A 16,896-nucleotide genomic window follows, 5' to 3' on the forward strand; every position below is an offset into this window, starting at 1 on the left:
TCGCGACAAAATATTGAAAGACCTTTTCGAGTCTCTCAACAAGTTTCCTGATCCGTCGAGACGGTTTGCAAGGTCGGTCGGAATAATTGGTTCCGCAACATACTCCGTCATGGATTCTCAATAACGACGTTTCAAATACGTCATATCGAATGCTAATAATCTTCCGCATGGATCGAAGGTTTTTGACAACAGTCGCGAAAGTCTCGTGGGCGATGCAAATTTTTGGGTGTTCTTGAGAAGCAGAATGGAGACCGCAAAAAAAATTCTCCAAGGAGCATCATGTGCGAATTCAACGATGATTTTTTCAGAATTTGGAACATTTGGATCGACGAAAAATTCGAAAAAATAATCACAAATTATTCTTCCCCTTCTTCAATCCTGCCATCTTTTGTCAGACTACATTTCTAGTCCTCGACTCTGACGAGCATCAACGACGAATTGCAGCAAAAGGAAAGTTTCTAAGTGAGGTCAGAAACCCGCAGAGACTATTTTGGCCCTTCTCGAGGGTTGGGAAGACGAAAAGCAGGCCTGGTGAGCAAAGAATTGATCTGCGCTCCTAGATTATGCTGGAGAAAAGAAGGCACGAGGGTTTCGAAACTCCCAGCGTGCTCAACTGTTTTTCATAGACGTTGCCGGCTCCTTGCTCCACCTCTTTGTCTCTTAAACCTTATACCATATACCTGCCATGTGGGCTGAAACTACTGCCTGTGATGGAATAGCTCGAGCCTGCTAGAATACAATATTCTTTCTCACGGACCCATGCGCAAACTCCGTTTCCTATGCCTCAGCACGACCGAAGAGTGACAGATTTCCTTCTGTAGCATTGAAGAAGCAGGACCTTCTTTTGCTTGCATCCTTCGTCGTATGCATGTTTGGGACACGTAAAAAAATTGTAATCTTTCCAATTCTAAATGCTGAACTGTTGTGAGTACGTGCAATTTAGTTGCAGGTATTGATCAATAAGATTACCAAAATACTGGACACAAAATTTTCTTTCATTCCTGTACTTTGAGTTTATAAGCTCGACCAGGAGCATGAAAATGTCTTCCTGTCAGGATTAGCTTAAAAGAGATGTCAGTTGGACATCATGCAATCTTCAGCAACGAGTTGAGCTTGCCTGCACTGATTTGCCTTTTGGGCTGACGTCAAAAATCTATTATCGAACTCCACATCCAAACGAAATCGCTACTGTGATGGAAAAGAGCCACAGCAGACAACTCCACTTGAAAAACGGTTTGGGTTAATGCGTCGAACAGCGTTTCCCAAGTGTCTTCCAGACATTGATTCGCTCTAGGCAATGACACATCACCCAAATGATTTATGTTACCGATAATGTTCCAAGGGAAAAAAACAAACGCATTTCAATTAGTGGAAAGCTGGTTGGAAAGTTTTTCCAGCGATGGGCGAGACAGACGGATCAACAAGAGCCATTCAGAGACGTGGGCTTGATTCATCGAGTGCGCAAGTAAATCTGATAGAGAGAGAGAGAGAGAACAAGGGTGAGTAGTTAATGGGTGGCCTACATCCGTCGACCGAACATTCACCGAGAAGAATTTCCAGGGTGGAATATTTTATAAATCTCCACGAACCTTTCCACGCACGAGCAGAGATGGACGATTGTGAGAGGGTGGATAGTCGACGGAGGATTTACAGATGGACGAAAGAATCACCACAGTGGGTCACAGAAGACTGTTTTGTCGTGGAGTTTTTTTTTTCATTCGTCACTCACATCCTCAGCGAAAAGGAACAGGGCGCAACTCAGTGTACGTTGGGAGCAACATTCGTGCAAGTCGTGCCCTTCTGTGCCTCACTCGAGGATTGGAACACGCGCTACTGAGGTACAGTTGAAATCCTCGCAGTTTATTTAATTCCGTTCCCTACGTTTCAACGCCGTCCACCACCGAGGCTCCTCGATGACGTTTGCCCCGAGTAAACTATGAACGACGTGAGTGTAGCCCGGACGTAAAATAGGAAACGACAGAATGGTTAAATGCCAGAATCACGTGAACACAATCCCCGTCGGTATAGCGAAGCAGCAATACAACGGCAATGCAGAAAGACCCGAGGTCGATATCGGTTACGAAATCCCCATTGTATACTATCGTCGATCGAGCGAAGCCTCGTTATTTCCATGTCGTTTCCACTCCCTACCCGGAAAGATATAGTTATAGTATGAGGTCTGGCAGCACGCGAGGACGAGAAAGAGGATGAACGATGGAGGATTAATGAACGATGGAAGAATTTTCAGCGTTAGATTATTTCAACAGTAAGACTTCATGAAGATCAAATTTTAGAGTCCTGTGATCGTACTCACGTGTAAAGACATTTATTTTGCTGAAAACGAATGTTCCATTAAAATAAGTGGCATAGTTTGTTTATGAAAAAATTTTCAACCTTCAACCCACTTTCGCAAACAGTTTCATCAATGTTTTTATCTCTTCTGTTGGAGCGGAGTCACAATACTTGAATTTTGTTTTCAACGAGACTCAATCTATAAACAGCGCTGAAGAAACGTGAGCGATTCGTTGCAAAACTCAACGATTTTGTGTCGGCGCTGCAATAAACTGGCACGAGTTTTCTAACCAATGATTATCGAGATTGTTTCTTTTCGCAATGATTGTAACTGCAATTCTGAAGTTATTTCAAGGGAAAACATAGTTTGCAGGGAAGGTATGATTCGTCAGGATTTCACGAGATATTCGAGGACACTAAACGATCGTCCGTGAATCAGGACGGTTTCGTGCCAAAGAGCTGTAATATTCATTCGTTATATTCGCTACGATGAAGCTCTCAGCGATCAGACACGAGACACGTTGAGGAGCATCTTCGGTTGGATTATTTTCAAAATGTTTTTCGATATCCGAATCTCTCTCTACGAATATTCGTTTCTATAGCCTGCCTCTGCCGCATCAGTGAAAAAATATATCAATTCACTTATGCCAATGAATTATTTTTAACTTCAAACACTATATTGCCAACTGAGCTACACCCATTTGAAGCGGATCAAAGTCCAGGTACATTTCAACCTTTCAATACGTACAGCAGAGCACGAAATGGGGAGAAAAGCCGGAATAAGCACGCTGGGAATCCGCTCAACAAAATTGCACTGCAAAAATCTGCTAAGAAATTCCACAGGTTGTTGCACCTGTTGAGAATAATATTTACATCCGAAGATAGAGGATCCATCAGTCTGCACGTCTACTCCGTCGTGGCCGCTGGCAAACATTTCTATTTTTATGCGCCCGAACACACACACACACACACACACACACGTTTCACGGATACAGATGTTTATAACGAATATCAGTTGATATTTCCCTACTAACATATACTCATGCATAGTTAACGATCGAATGGTCACGCACATCGCAATACGTATCAACGAAAAGATGCCTTGACATTTAATCTTAGCGCTTGATTAATAAACAAAACGAGAAAAATAAAATAGCCAATCAGTAGATATTTGGCAGCATCAAATGTTCTACATTTCAACAGTTATGAGAAGACATTGAAAAAAGGAGAAGCATTCGTTTTGCTCATGACGAATAAATGATCGATGGCATTGAAGCTAAATGAGACGAGAAGATTGAAGCGTGGGTGAATCAGTAGCCACTATCGATTTTGACAGTTAATTTTTCTAACTGTTTCATGCTATCGTGTAGTTCTTTTAACTGCTGCGATTGCACAAGCTATTTTGAAATTCGAACGCATTTTATGCCTATGCCATTAATTTTCCTGGGTGCAGGTGGAATCGATTCCTCGAAAGTGTATGTAATGTCCAGCAGTGCACCGGTTTATTCGATCTTTGTTCCAGGATGTTCATTTCGATGTTTCGAGGTACGTCGCAATTCTCGGAATCTCGAGACGTTCTAGAGCCTGAGGAATGATTTTATGATCTGGAAAAAGCGAGCTGAGGCCTCGATGAGTTATTAGGAATATACGAATCCAAAATAATGTTCTTCAACGATGGCCCATTAGTAATCCACGGTTTCCAAAATTTTCTGACCTTCCACATAACCCATGAATAGTTCGAAAAGAAGTGAAGTTGAGAATAAAAATAACTGAATTGTGGAATCAGTTGAGCTGGACCGTATATAGAAAAGTCTTACCGAACGTTAATGGGCAATTAGAGAAAGAAATCGTAAATTTCTCGTTGGTTATAAAAAATCAAGCAGCTGAAGATTGTTTGCATGGCCAAAATGAGCCATGAAGCGTAAAAAGGAGAACAATTTAAAGCGTGTGGATGCTTTTGAAACTACCATGATTAACCGTCTTCGCGTGATGGTTGAATTCGTGTTTAAAAAATTTCTTCACAAACCGTAAATCAATTGCATGCAAGAACAATCCGAAGATTATTCGTGAGTTGATTAAAACAAATTTCCAGCCTAAACTCAATCTACCAGTGCCGTCAGCCATGTTTGTTTATTCAACATCAATGCACAAAGTTAGCCAATACTTATGAGATTATTTTGCTTACTGAAGAATCCCTATGAACCTTACACGACCGCATTACGCTGGTCAGTTTCAACGTGTAGCTCTTATATATAATTCCACACTATAGTCAGAAAGGAGAAACTGTGGATGAGTGTCCGAGAGGGTGGGAGAGTCTCGACGTCTGTCTGGAAAAAGTGAACGGCGCCGTTCGTTCGTTACATCCGGCGCTGCACCGGTTGATGCACCTTGGTGTACGTATATAGCCTAACCAAAGGGCATAAAAGGGCTTGTTCAGCTCTTTTTCTACTTCTCTCCTCCTCCTCCTCCCCCTTTGCTGTTGATCTGTCCCGTCTAATTTTTTTATTCATCTCACGCACCTTTTAATTCGATGCTTCGTGTACATCAACATATATTTATCATATAATCCATCTTCCGCCATCGACACAGACTCCTTCAGAGTTCTATCAATAGAATCTTGTGGACGGTGGACTGACCGCAATACTGGATTATCCGGTGCAGAAATAGCGATAACCCTCTCCAGTTCCCCGCCATAAACTCGTGCATCGCGCCGTCTATGCTGAGCGTTTCTTCTTCTTTGTACCTTTCTCGTCGTCCTATTCTGCTCGTACAATAGGTTGTCATTATGGATCCTCGGCTTTCAACATCATTTCACACCGATTCGAACCGAGAGTCGGTATCATCATTGTTGTTGATGCCATGTCGAACGCTTTTCTTCTACGTGGAGAAAAGTGACTATTTTGCATGCGTACACTGGATGGGATGTGCACGTGGATCATCGAGTATTTAAATGGAATACGATAAATGAAATCAGATCGAGATTACCGTTAGTAATTATCAGATCAACCTGTTTTACGTCCTTATTAATAGTCCGTGACAGTTTATTTATAAAACTCGTTGCTCATGTGTCGGTGTCAATGAACACATGTCCAGTTGACGTACCGTTTGCAAAATTTTGCGACTGACTCGTAACTGCGTAGATTTTGTGAAAACGGAGTGAGATTAGAGGATTCGCAAAAGCTTGCTGACCATCCCGTTGCAGAGGTGAACAAATAATTAGTTGACTAACGATTTTCGAAGCTGTTACGTAAAGGTTCTTGTGAAGTATGAAATTGTAAAAATTTTATGGTCCACAATAAAATGGACGTGTTTGATTTTATCGATGGCGCGTGCGCGTCCCGATCTGATCATAAAAGATCACGAGTTCCTACGTCAAAAAGCACATGACTTGGAAAAACATAAGACGCAATTGTTATTGTTGGCCACATATGGACGTTAAAATATCAAGCACCGGAGTGAGCCGTCCAATGCATCCGCGCACAGTGACGTTATAACGATCATCTGTTCTCATCGCGAGTCCGATCATACAATACTGCCCTGGTATGATGATACATGAGCACGCGTCGATACTCCGATTGATTCTGTCCTTGAGTGGGATCAAAATAATCAGTAAAATAAGCAGTAAATAATCTGCATAAATTACAGCATAAATTGAGAGCTTTTGACGTAGGATGTTGAACGCGTTTGTTGATTAGTCTCTATTAGGCTTGTATGTCGTCGGATTTTTCCGTTATTGCGGAAGATATTGTTTCGAATCATATTCATAATGAACATAATCTGGGAACAACACCTCCACGTTTGCGGTCTATGAGTTCAATGGTAAATGAGAAAACGAGTCGAGTACTCAAGTACACTTGAGGATGGAGAATCGCAACGTTATGAGCATGGAACAATCGACTAGCCTCACTTGGAATTTTCGAAATCAAACTGTGTCAAAGAATTTCGATTTCGAAATTTGCAGCTATCTCTGTCGCACTCGCATGAGTATTTCATAGCACAGTAATTCGTGAAAACTGAAAAAATTATATCGTCAATGACTCTGCAGTATTCTTCGTAGTAGACTATATGTCATCAACGACTTTATATAGCTTTCTCCATGTAAGAAGTGTAAACAAAATACTTTTTGTAAGATTATTTTGTTAAAGCATGCATTCTGTCAAGGTACGATTTTTCTTTTTCTTACCAAATTCTCAATGACCCATTTATCCTAAAATAGGTTTTTCAACGAATAATCTAGGATTTTGAGTGAGAAAAATCGTATTCATGGCACTTGGGGTCGATCTTTTTCTACAAACGACGTGTATTCGGTGCCTCAAAATACTCGTCTTTGCAATTTAATTACAAAATAACTAGACGGTCAATCTAGCCCAAATTTTGCTAATCGTCACGTAAAATATTAATCTACATCGTAATAAAATCTTTAAAGCAATTTTTGTCTCAAAGTAGCAAAATTCAATTTTATCCATTCTGATTATTCTGAATGAGCGTAGTTCGGACATCATTAAATGTATTTTTGATGATGTAGTTAAATGTTATTTTCAATAGTAGTTAAATGAATTTTCAAAAGTTCTAAATTTCAACTCAGGCGATGGAATAGAATAATAAAATCATTGAAATTACCAAACTACTATGAGACATTCAGAATTCAAGTTTCACCATTCAACGTCCGATCAAAGGAATTGGTGGGCATGAGATTTATCCAGGCAAATCCAGATCCTGTTTTTCGTAGCATTAAATATTAGAATAGCTAGAACGCCGGTAAGCTGGGTTGAAACCGGTTCAACTCCAATTTTTGTTCTATACCTATGGTCGCCTATGATATGTTAATACGTATTATGGGATTGACGAATCTACCGGTTTCACTGTAACCGGCAAGCATCAACGTAAAATATTGAGATGATCAACGTTCCTTATCTTCGAAATGGTGGCATAATACACTCGGAGAAACACTTCTGAGAAACAATGCAATAAATATGGATGTAGTTAATCGTTATTTCATTAATAAGGTAATTCATGCACGAAACAATTTTCTTGAGAAAGTCTTGAAATGTATACAGAGTTTAAATGAGTAGTCGACCAAGAGGCATTTCAAATTTTAAATCTTATTTGTTATTGAGATAAACGTGTTTAAATATGAAGAAAAATACACAGGGAATATATTATAAGGAATATGCGTAAAAAATCGTTTATCTTTCCATATAACGAATGAACACTTCTTACGAAGTTTATGAAAAAGTACATAATGACAATGTGCACTAATAAAGATATATTACGTTAAAGATTGAACGAAATTGATAATAACCTCACATTTGCTTATTTCGGTATTTTGTTTCTTATTGGCTTGGCCCATTCCTGTCATAGCCTTCTGTCTTTTTATTAATACTTTTTTTTCTTGATCCATTTCCCTTTGCGCTCTCTAAAGCGTTATTTTACATTTAAAAAACTGTAGTATTAATAAGGTGAAAAAGTTTATTTACAATTTCGAATTGATAACTCCGACTTTAATTTAAAGTGATAATATCTTTAATTAGGAAGTTAAAATCCACCCATTTCAGAAATCCATAAAACCCGATCCTTCGGGCATGATCTACCTTAAATTCATTTCAAGAAGGCTGGAACGTTAGTCGAAATCGAAGATTGAAAAAACAAAATATTCGTGCGAGTTTAGAAATTGCGCTTCGAATATGCGAGCTCCAATGTTTCAAACTATCCAACACTGAAGATCGGAAATCATGTCGTGGATGGTATTGCAGAGCATTACATCGATGACGATGAGCCTCAACACATATGCGAATCATGCTATTTTTTGATAGTAGAATCTCAGGATTAAACGATTGCCAATGGCGAATACACATAAATTTGATTTTCGTAGAGACAAAAAACTCAAGAAAACCTAAATTGGCTATAGATCGCCCGGTACATAAATTTGGTGTAAAATTCAATCGAATTTTTGTTGATGGACAAGTATACGAGACCGTTTATGTTTTTGTCGTTTCTTGTCAAAACAGAAACAGGTAGATACTAATTACCTTGTAAATTTTGTATTATTAATGTGTAATTGTTATAAGTGTCAAATTTTGTACTATTGGTGTCATTATTCTATTAGGGGGACGGGAAAGTAATTTCGTTCTCTTATGCTAATTGATATGCTCTTAAACGACATTACTTTCGGGTCCCCCTAATAATTAGACCTCTAAAACGTCGGACGGGCATATTCGGTAATAACGATAGTCGATTCGCACTATAAAAGGCTCCGAATTCCCTGGAACATCATAGTTTACCAAGGAGTTGCCGACGTGGTTTCATTTTCTAGTACTTACATCCAATATGAATTAATTGTGAGTAAATTTTCTAGTTGATATCTCACTAATTACCTTTGAATTATATTCTTCGTTACGCAAAACGAAGAGAACGATGGGATATGTAAACGGGAATTGTGAACTGAGAAAAAGCATAGTGAAACAAGCTCTTAAGGTATTCCTTTCGCAGGACCGTATTTTTTGGTGTCGCAAACTAGGGCACTCGAAATTTGGACTGATTCCTAAGCTCTGAGAAGTCGTTGTTATATGGGAAAAGCTTCTGCTTCTGCCATTTTTCCAACTTCTGTCATTAATATCTTTTCTCAAAATTCGATAACCCTTTATTTTTATCATCGCTATGGATTACTTACATTTTTTTCTATCCGTGAGCCAGTTTGTATCAGGAATTTAGAGATATTCGGTGTATGAATTATTGAATAGAAATATGGTGATGATGGAGTTTCATGCGAATGGATTGCGAAATTTCAGGTCAGGTTATCGAATATTTAATGAAGAATTGAAACTTCAAAAATTATAAAATTTTTATGGGAGTTTATGGGATTTATATCTCATCATCCTCACATTTTTTTCAATCATTCATATACCAAATAATTCTAAACTCCTGATACAAACTGACTCACAGACAGAAAGAAATGTAAAAAATCCATACAGCGATGATAAAAATAAAGGGTTACCGAATGTTTAAAAGAGACATTAACGGCAGAAGTTGGAATAATGGCAGGAGCAGAAGCTTTTCCTATATAACTACGACTTCTCAGAGGTTACGAATCAGTCCAAATTTCGAGTGCTCCAATTTGCGCCACCCTAAAATACGGTCATTCGAAAGGAATACCTTAACTGGATTATGAGCGCGTACCGAACGCGATTAGTGTGCGAGTGAATGTGAACCAATTTCAAAATGTTCTTTTTAGCTTTTTCCAGTCGCAAGTCAATGGCAGGATTGTTGCTTCTGTGTATCGTCGCGATTCACGTTTCGGTAAGAACAAAAGAAAAATTTCTTTGGTTTTTCCGGATTTTTCCATTAATTCAGTGATGTTTGGTTCTTTAAGCTGGCGAGAGGAGACGACGAGGAGGGTGAGTCTGAATTTCAATTGTTTTCTTCCAACCATTTCGTTTCTTACCAGTTTCCTTCTAAACCGACCGTACGACTTCATAGTCGTCACGTTATTTGAGCTGGAAACACTTGGTTCGTTGCTCGAATGGAAAATTTTACTTCATTCAAACGTATAAAACATCTTTGTTCACAGATCCATGGAACGTCAACTCTTTCGAAAATTCAGAAGGAGAAAATAATTCCCAATCTGAAATGGAATCCTCTCAAGCTGATACACAAAATTCGAGCCCGGAAAATAGTGGAGGCAATGCCGAGGATTAATGAAAAAACTTTGTCCGTGGATAACCACATTAAAACAAGTTAATTCACTGAAAATTTTTGATTTCTTCACTCTCTCTAAAAGTACAGAACGATGTATTTTGAAGAATTTTATTATTACAAAAGATACATGCATCTTCTGTGACATTGATGAGAGTAGCATAATATAACACAGCAAACAATAAAATACCAACGTAAAACTATACTCATTGGTTATCATTCCCCCCACCATAGATTCCGAATCCAAATATAAACTCACGACTATTCAATGAATATTCTAAAATACTTTTTCAATATATGCAGTCGATAAAATGTTTGAAAATGCAGATACCGCGTTTTATTTCTGTTCATGACGTATGGATCTCTTCAACGAATAGTCTTCGTTTAACAATAATGAAAAATTGATGGCTTCTATAACAGTACGGATATTCTCAAATGCACGAAAAATGTCGCGAGTAATAAGTATCAAATTTATCAATTGATTGAACTTATAAAAATTAAAGATGTTTTAGCTTAATTTACATCTAAATAGCGGGCGTTTTGTATATTTTGTCATTCAACGAGTCATGAAATTCCAGTTGAATTGTCTTTCACTCCACCTTCTCTTTGACTTATGAACATTTTTTTTCCACTTTTCTCGTTTTTTCCTATTATTCTTCGTGCTTTCCATCATTCATTAAAATAACAAGGTGAAGTATTAGTTCATGCACGAAAAGATTTTCTTAAGAAAGTCTTGAAATTTACTGAGACTTTAAATGAGTAATCGACTGACACGCATATCAAATTTTAAAGAGTTCGTCTTATTGGTTATTTAGATAAATGTGTTTAAAGATGAAGAAAAATACAGGCGGGTATAGGGACTGTGCGTAAAAAATCGTTTACATTTCCATATAACGAATGAACGCTTCTTACGAAGTTTATGAAAAAGTACACAATAACAATGAAGTATGCAATGAAGTTCTGGGAAAAAATTCGAGACTATTGTCTTGCTAGTAATAACGATATATTATGTTAAAGATTGAAAGAAATTGGTAATGAGCACTTGTATAACCTCACATTTGCTTATTTCGGCATTTTGTTTCTTCTTGACTTGGCCCATTCCTGCCTTCTGTTTTTTCATTAACACTTTTTTCTTGATTAATTTCCCTTTGCCCTCTCTAAAGCGAGTTTTTACATAAAAACTATAGTACTTTCGTCAGAGACGAATGAAATTTCGGGTTCAGTGTGTGATGGATCCCCGATTAATTAATCGCTTGTCATTCATCAAAAGATTGTTTAAAAAAAATTCTGACATTAATTTAAAGTGATTATATCTTTAATTAGAGAATAAAACTTGACCCAACTCAGACACCAATAAAATAGGATCCTACGGGCATGATCTACCTTAAATACGTATTTAAAGTTATTTAAAATATATATCAAAACTATTGCATAGTGACCATTTTCAATAAGTTATGCCTTGGAATCGAAGGAGTAAACGATAAAAATACAAAAATAATGTGACCACGCGTTAGATAAGGGCTTATCTGAGCAGAGTTGACTCCCCTCCCCCCCCCCCCCTCCCTCCCGGACAGTTAAGAACCTATTTCTATATTTTTATTTGTATATTGATGTCAAGTCCGCACACTACTGAATACTGAAAAGGCATTTGCTGATAGTCAAATCGAGGCTAGAGCCGCTTTCGTCGGCTCAAATATCGTCTGACATATCACTTTAGAACATTTGCAAACGTTAAGAAGTAGAGAACTATCCTATTCCTCTATATTTGTAGTCTTTAATCTCTTTCGACTATTTTTTCCCCATTGCAATCCTTCCTACAGTTAATGGCTCATGTTGATTAAAATTTCTGTATTAATACAGCGGTAATTTCTCTGAGTTCAAAGACCCCTCCTCGTTGATCGTTGTTGAATAATTTATTAAAATCTGTGTCCGTTGATATACGAAGAAGAAAATTTTTTAATAAATTTGAGCATCGAAGTACAACGCGCTCTTTTTATTGGGAGAAAACTTTCGGTGGAAATCAGTGTGTGGATTTCTGACTCATCATACAATATTTTTGAAAATCGTATCGTTTTTTTATCACGGTTAAGGCTATATTTAGGTACTTGCGATATGGAATGATATTAACCCATTGAAAAAAACAATGCAGCTGAGAAATCAGCCGTTTTTTTTGTCCAACATTCTTTTTCTTCGCCTCAATGCGTCATTCGATGAAAAAGTAATCCAGTTTTCTTCTCACAGTTCTCGCGAACAAGGCCGTTAGAGGATCACGAGCCGGGTCAACGAACGTCCTCACACCACTCTCTGGCTAACTCCCAAACGCGTAATTCCAATTCTCAACATTTCCGCAGCTAAAGAAAACGATTGTGCGCTTGATTTTAGCTCTGGACATGAGTGGATTTTGAAATTTTTATCTTTAAGCAATTTACACCTTTTCGGAGCTAGATTCCAGCTATAAAAAGTTAGCAAAAACTGTTACTCTCGCACTGCTTACACTTTTTGCGCAATTATTTCGTTAGATGCGAGTTAGGGATGAATCCCTAACTCACCATATGAGCTCACACATACATGGCGAGCTCGCAGAGAACCTTTAACATTAAATTTATCACGCAAAAGTATTTTCTCCCCATACGACCCCAACTTATGCCCAAATAAACTTCCACGTCATCTTGTCATCTATAAATGCTCCAAGGTCATGCGCACCAAGTTACATGAGGATCCCTTGATAATCGTCAACAATATTGCTCGAAGTATATTTAGCTCGACAAACAATAAACCTGAGTAGGAAAAGCAATTAATCAAGTGGCATTGTTTGGCAACATCCCGAGAGAAAAATCGATGATTACTGACAGGTAACGTTCGAATGACGGATAGCGTATATCAAAAGAGAATTTCGTACATAGTGCACAGCGGGGGCGATAGTATCGAATAACAGCTCGATCTATAAAAAGGCTTTTTAATATTTTAGGCCATAAAAGTGATATTTTCGTACGCCTAATGTCACTGCTGTTATGAAACCACCATCGCAAAAACAACGTTCGAAGACGAATGCAGGTTTTTCCATATATTGATTACAAATTACAATACAATTGTGAAGACTCGAAGATGCGTATCGCAGTATATGAAAATTCAAGTGGATTATTTCCTATTTGAAATTTATTTTGTTGCTACTGAAACAATGATTTCTCGTGCAAATTCTGTCGCTTTGTGCTATAATCGTCTGCGAAGTATTAATACACACTCCTATTCATGTTATATTTAAATCTATGAGAATTGGCTCGGCATGTCTGAGCGTTTGTGAATGTTACACATTCGTAGTACAAGGTGTGTGTGTATATATAGAACAAGTCAATTCGAGCGATGATGTTTGGCAATAAATTTTTAACGAAACGTCTAAAAAACTCGAACTAACGTCATCGCACTATTTCTACGGTGGTATGTTATCTCATCAGGTGTTTTATTGAATATTTTAATGCTGATTCCAGGCCACACAAATTTCTACCCTTTCAGACATCGAGTGTGATTTAGATAACACTGTTTCGCTGCTTCGCACTTGATGTTAACGTTGATAGAACGAGTTACGAGGGAACATTATGGAGCAGCTGAAACCGAAAAGTGAAGTGTAATAAACCTGAAATAGAACAATTTCTTCGAAAATTTATCAACTCTCGAAGTGAACGAGATCACAATTCTTTTGGGAAGTGACGGACGCAGAGAGAAAAAAAATTATTCCACGGCCTCTCAGCCTGGTCTAATTCGAAGAGGACAAAACGAACGAACATTTTTTTCAATTCGAGTTTTCATGAGAGCAAAACTGCTTCCCCCTCTCAAATTGACCAGCAGTTTATCAACATTTTCATAAGCAACAGCAGAACATTTCTTTTTCGAAAAATGCTCTCAAAAAAGTCGGTTAAAGCGGTGTTTCTCTGTTTCTCTCGTTACAGAGAAATTCTGAATACGTTTGGTTAAACTTGAGACAAGCTTTCAGTATTGAATTTCACAAAACACGGAGAGAATTAAACGGCAATATTTAGCGCGAATTCACTGTAAAATTTACCGGATATATTTGACTTTTGGGGACAAGATAACGAAAAATATTTATTCCAGTAACGCACTGTAAAATTTTCAATATTTTGCGGAATTTTCAGTTTTATAATAGTAAATATTGCAAATAGTGAAATTTACGGTACGTATACTAAAATTTATAAAATGTTTAGTGAATTTTACGGTGCGTCACAGTGGTCACTCGATTCCGGATTTCGGAGCACACTGAAACAGTGGTTTACACATTTCAACAAAGGGCTGAGCGTATAAAAAGAATAGGGAAATAGGCCGATTTAGCGAAAAGATACCTCTACCATGTTCCCAGATAGCCGACATTCCAACGGAAATTTTTACAGTATGCAGCGTAGAGAATTAATCGTGAAGTCAAAATTTACTAAATACTCTACTAAAAGTTCCTACTGTGAACAATGAATATTATTTTTTTTTACAGGAAAATTCAATTTCTTTCCCATAATAATATCAGGAATTGCAGCTCGTCACCGCACTATCGTTACTGGACGGTAATTTTTCAAAATTAATTATCTCCGTGAATCATAACTTGAATGGTGAATTTGTTGAATGATTTGGAGAGAAAAGTCTCTACAAATTTTAAGGCGAAGCCACTACACGCGCGATCTAATAATTCGTCATCGAAAAATTACCATCTGAACGTACGAGTCGTAGCCTCCTCAGTTTTCTTCTTTCGTATGCGGTCGTTGAGACCTCGAATCGAGATTAATCCGGAAAAAATGACCATGTGATGCCAAATGAGTGTGAATAACGTGAACTGTGAGCATTATGCGCCGACCTCGAGAGATATCTCGTCGTCAAGAGAACTTTCGGCCACCCCACGAAGCGGATTTCAGTACTTCTGATTCGCGAATCATTCCTATCGCTATTTTTCTTCAAATTTGATTATTATTATTATTATTATTATTATTTCCTCAGTGATATTGTTCGCGAGGAGTTCGCTAATTATACATCGTCTTCGATAAGCGAATTTGAAAAAATCCGATAATATTTTCGCGTCTGCATGGTCGATGGTGCTTCAAATTATCGAAATAATTTATTAATCCTCGGACATTAATTCAATTTTACCAATTGTGAGAGATTGTGAGAGCAAAAGAGTTTAGCGATGTAGTTGGAACGTCGAGGAAATTGCGCAGAATTGTTGGAAGTCAATTAAAATTAACATAAAATTGTTACAAAATCGATTCGATGGAAAAGACGAGCCATCGATTCGCAGCTGTTTTTGTTATGTTCAGTTTCGCAAATTCGTAATAAGTAACAACAGATGTGACTTTACTTCCACCACTCGATCAGTCGAAAACAACATTTGTTTCTCATTTTCGTTTAATAAGCACCTCATTTGAATTCATTGTCATTGGTTATGTAATCATGTTTCCTACGAAAGTCAAGCACAAGGTTTCCTTTCGGATAATTAGAGCTTCCGAAGTAAATGACTCTCTCAGTGCGAACTGTTGGTTTTTAATGATGCTTATTAAAAACGGAGTTGCAGTAGAACAATAAGTATTGCAGTTACGTAAAATAAAATTGTGCTTTGCAACGTTTTTGCACTGTAACGTCGGTCTCTTCAGTTTATTTCATAAGAGCGAGGATCCAAACTTCCTAAATTTTCTACAAACAAAATTTTTAACGAAAACCTTTCGTGGCACAGAATTGAGTCAACGACTCCAATTTTTTGTTATTTATGCCGTGGCACATCAGCCGGCTTCACAATTTTTTTTCCTCCCTCTCATCATCGCGCTCCGTTGCATTATTTTGTGCACTTTGCTTCTCACGAAAAAAATAAGCAAACGTGGGAACTTTGAAATTAAGCTCCTTCTGGGATCATTCATCAAATCGAGTTTCCGGTATGTCGTAAATAAAGCACGAAATATTTTAACAATAAAAATGCGTGTCGCAGATGGCTGTAGCGGAAACAACTGCAAACCGTTGTAAATTGTTTCTTTATCAGGCTCAATATTCGTTTGTCTTGTCAGCACTTGCAGCCCAGACTTATCATGATTTGCGATGTGATTACGAATACTGCATCAACTTATTATATGTTGAGACGCGATGTTCTTAAACGGAATAATGAACGATTATAAGTAGCCGGAACTTGTGCGCGTATGCGGAAAGTCTACGATATTGTTGTCGAATGATAAAAAGTTCATTCCAACAAATGAATGAGCTTAATATTTGGAATTTATATTTTAGAAATGTGACAAAAGTTGACGCAATATTTAGTCGGTTACTTCAGTACCTCGAGTTTGTCTTGTTTCTGTTTTGTAACCAGAAAAAAAATGAAAGGAACAGTTTCCCAGCTTAAGCATTGTATTTCATTCCACTATCTACTGTCCCGTAATCTGAAAAATATTAAAAGTCCAGAAAAAACTCAACATTCTCGTTTAAAATTCAATCATAAATAAAAAAATCAAACTCCTCCTTCATTTTAATTGTAAAGAAAGTTGAAATCCGTGAATTTCTCGCACCCGCTCTGCAAGGTTAACATTTTCATCAAAAATATAATGAAAGCCTCGGGAAAATCAGTAGCGTGATCCATCCTAAGCCACGTTTGTGACAACCGTTTTAGCGTATTAAACTGCGATGTTACGATGCACGTAAACGAAATACACCGTCGTAATCGATGTACGAGAAATGGAAAAAGATTCGCCACGTTAGTCGCCTCGACTCTTCGTCGAGTCTGAGCGAGATGAAGGACGCGCAACACGGGTCGCTTGTCAAAGCTTTACCACGGCTAGTTGCTAAATAAAAATATACACGTACATTAATGGACGACGGTATGATCGACTCGATGGACCTTGGTACGTCACGGTATTGGTGACGTACAGAGCCGTGACGTAT

General features: G+C 37.8%; 1 protein-coding gene and 1 long non-coding RNA gene across 11 annotated transcripts in view; one reads left to right on the plus strand and one right to left on the minus strand.

Annotated features, from left to right (window-relative positions):
* Window positions 1–16,896, minus strand: part of LOC122419089 (uncharacterized) — a 106,971-nt gene that overhangs the window by 27,974 nt on the left and 62,101 nt on the right. The gene's annotated exons all lie outside the window — the stretch shown is intronic.
* LOC122419092 (uncharacterized) lies at window positions 7,792–10,187 on the plus strand. The gene is made up of 4 exons (XR_006262812.1): window positions 7,792–8,630; window positions 9,524–9,588; window positions 9,662–9,686; window positions 9,860–10,187. It is a non-coding gene; the product is annotated as an uncharacterized lncRNA (long non-coding RNA).

This window comes from Venturia canescens, chromosome 1, assembly GCF_019457755.1.
Source record: "Venturia canescens isolate UGA chromosome 1, ASM1945775v1, whole genome shotgun sequence".
NCBI classification, from domain to species: Eukaryota; Metazoa; Arthropoda; class Insecta; order Hymenoptera; family Ichneumonidae; genus Venturia; species Venturia canescens.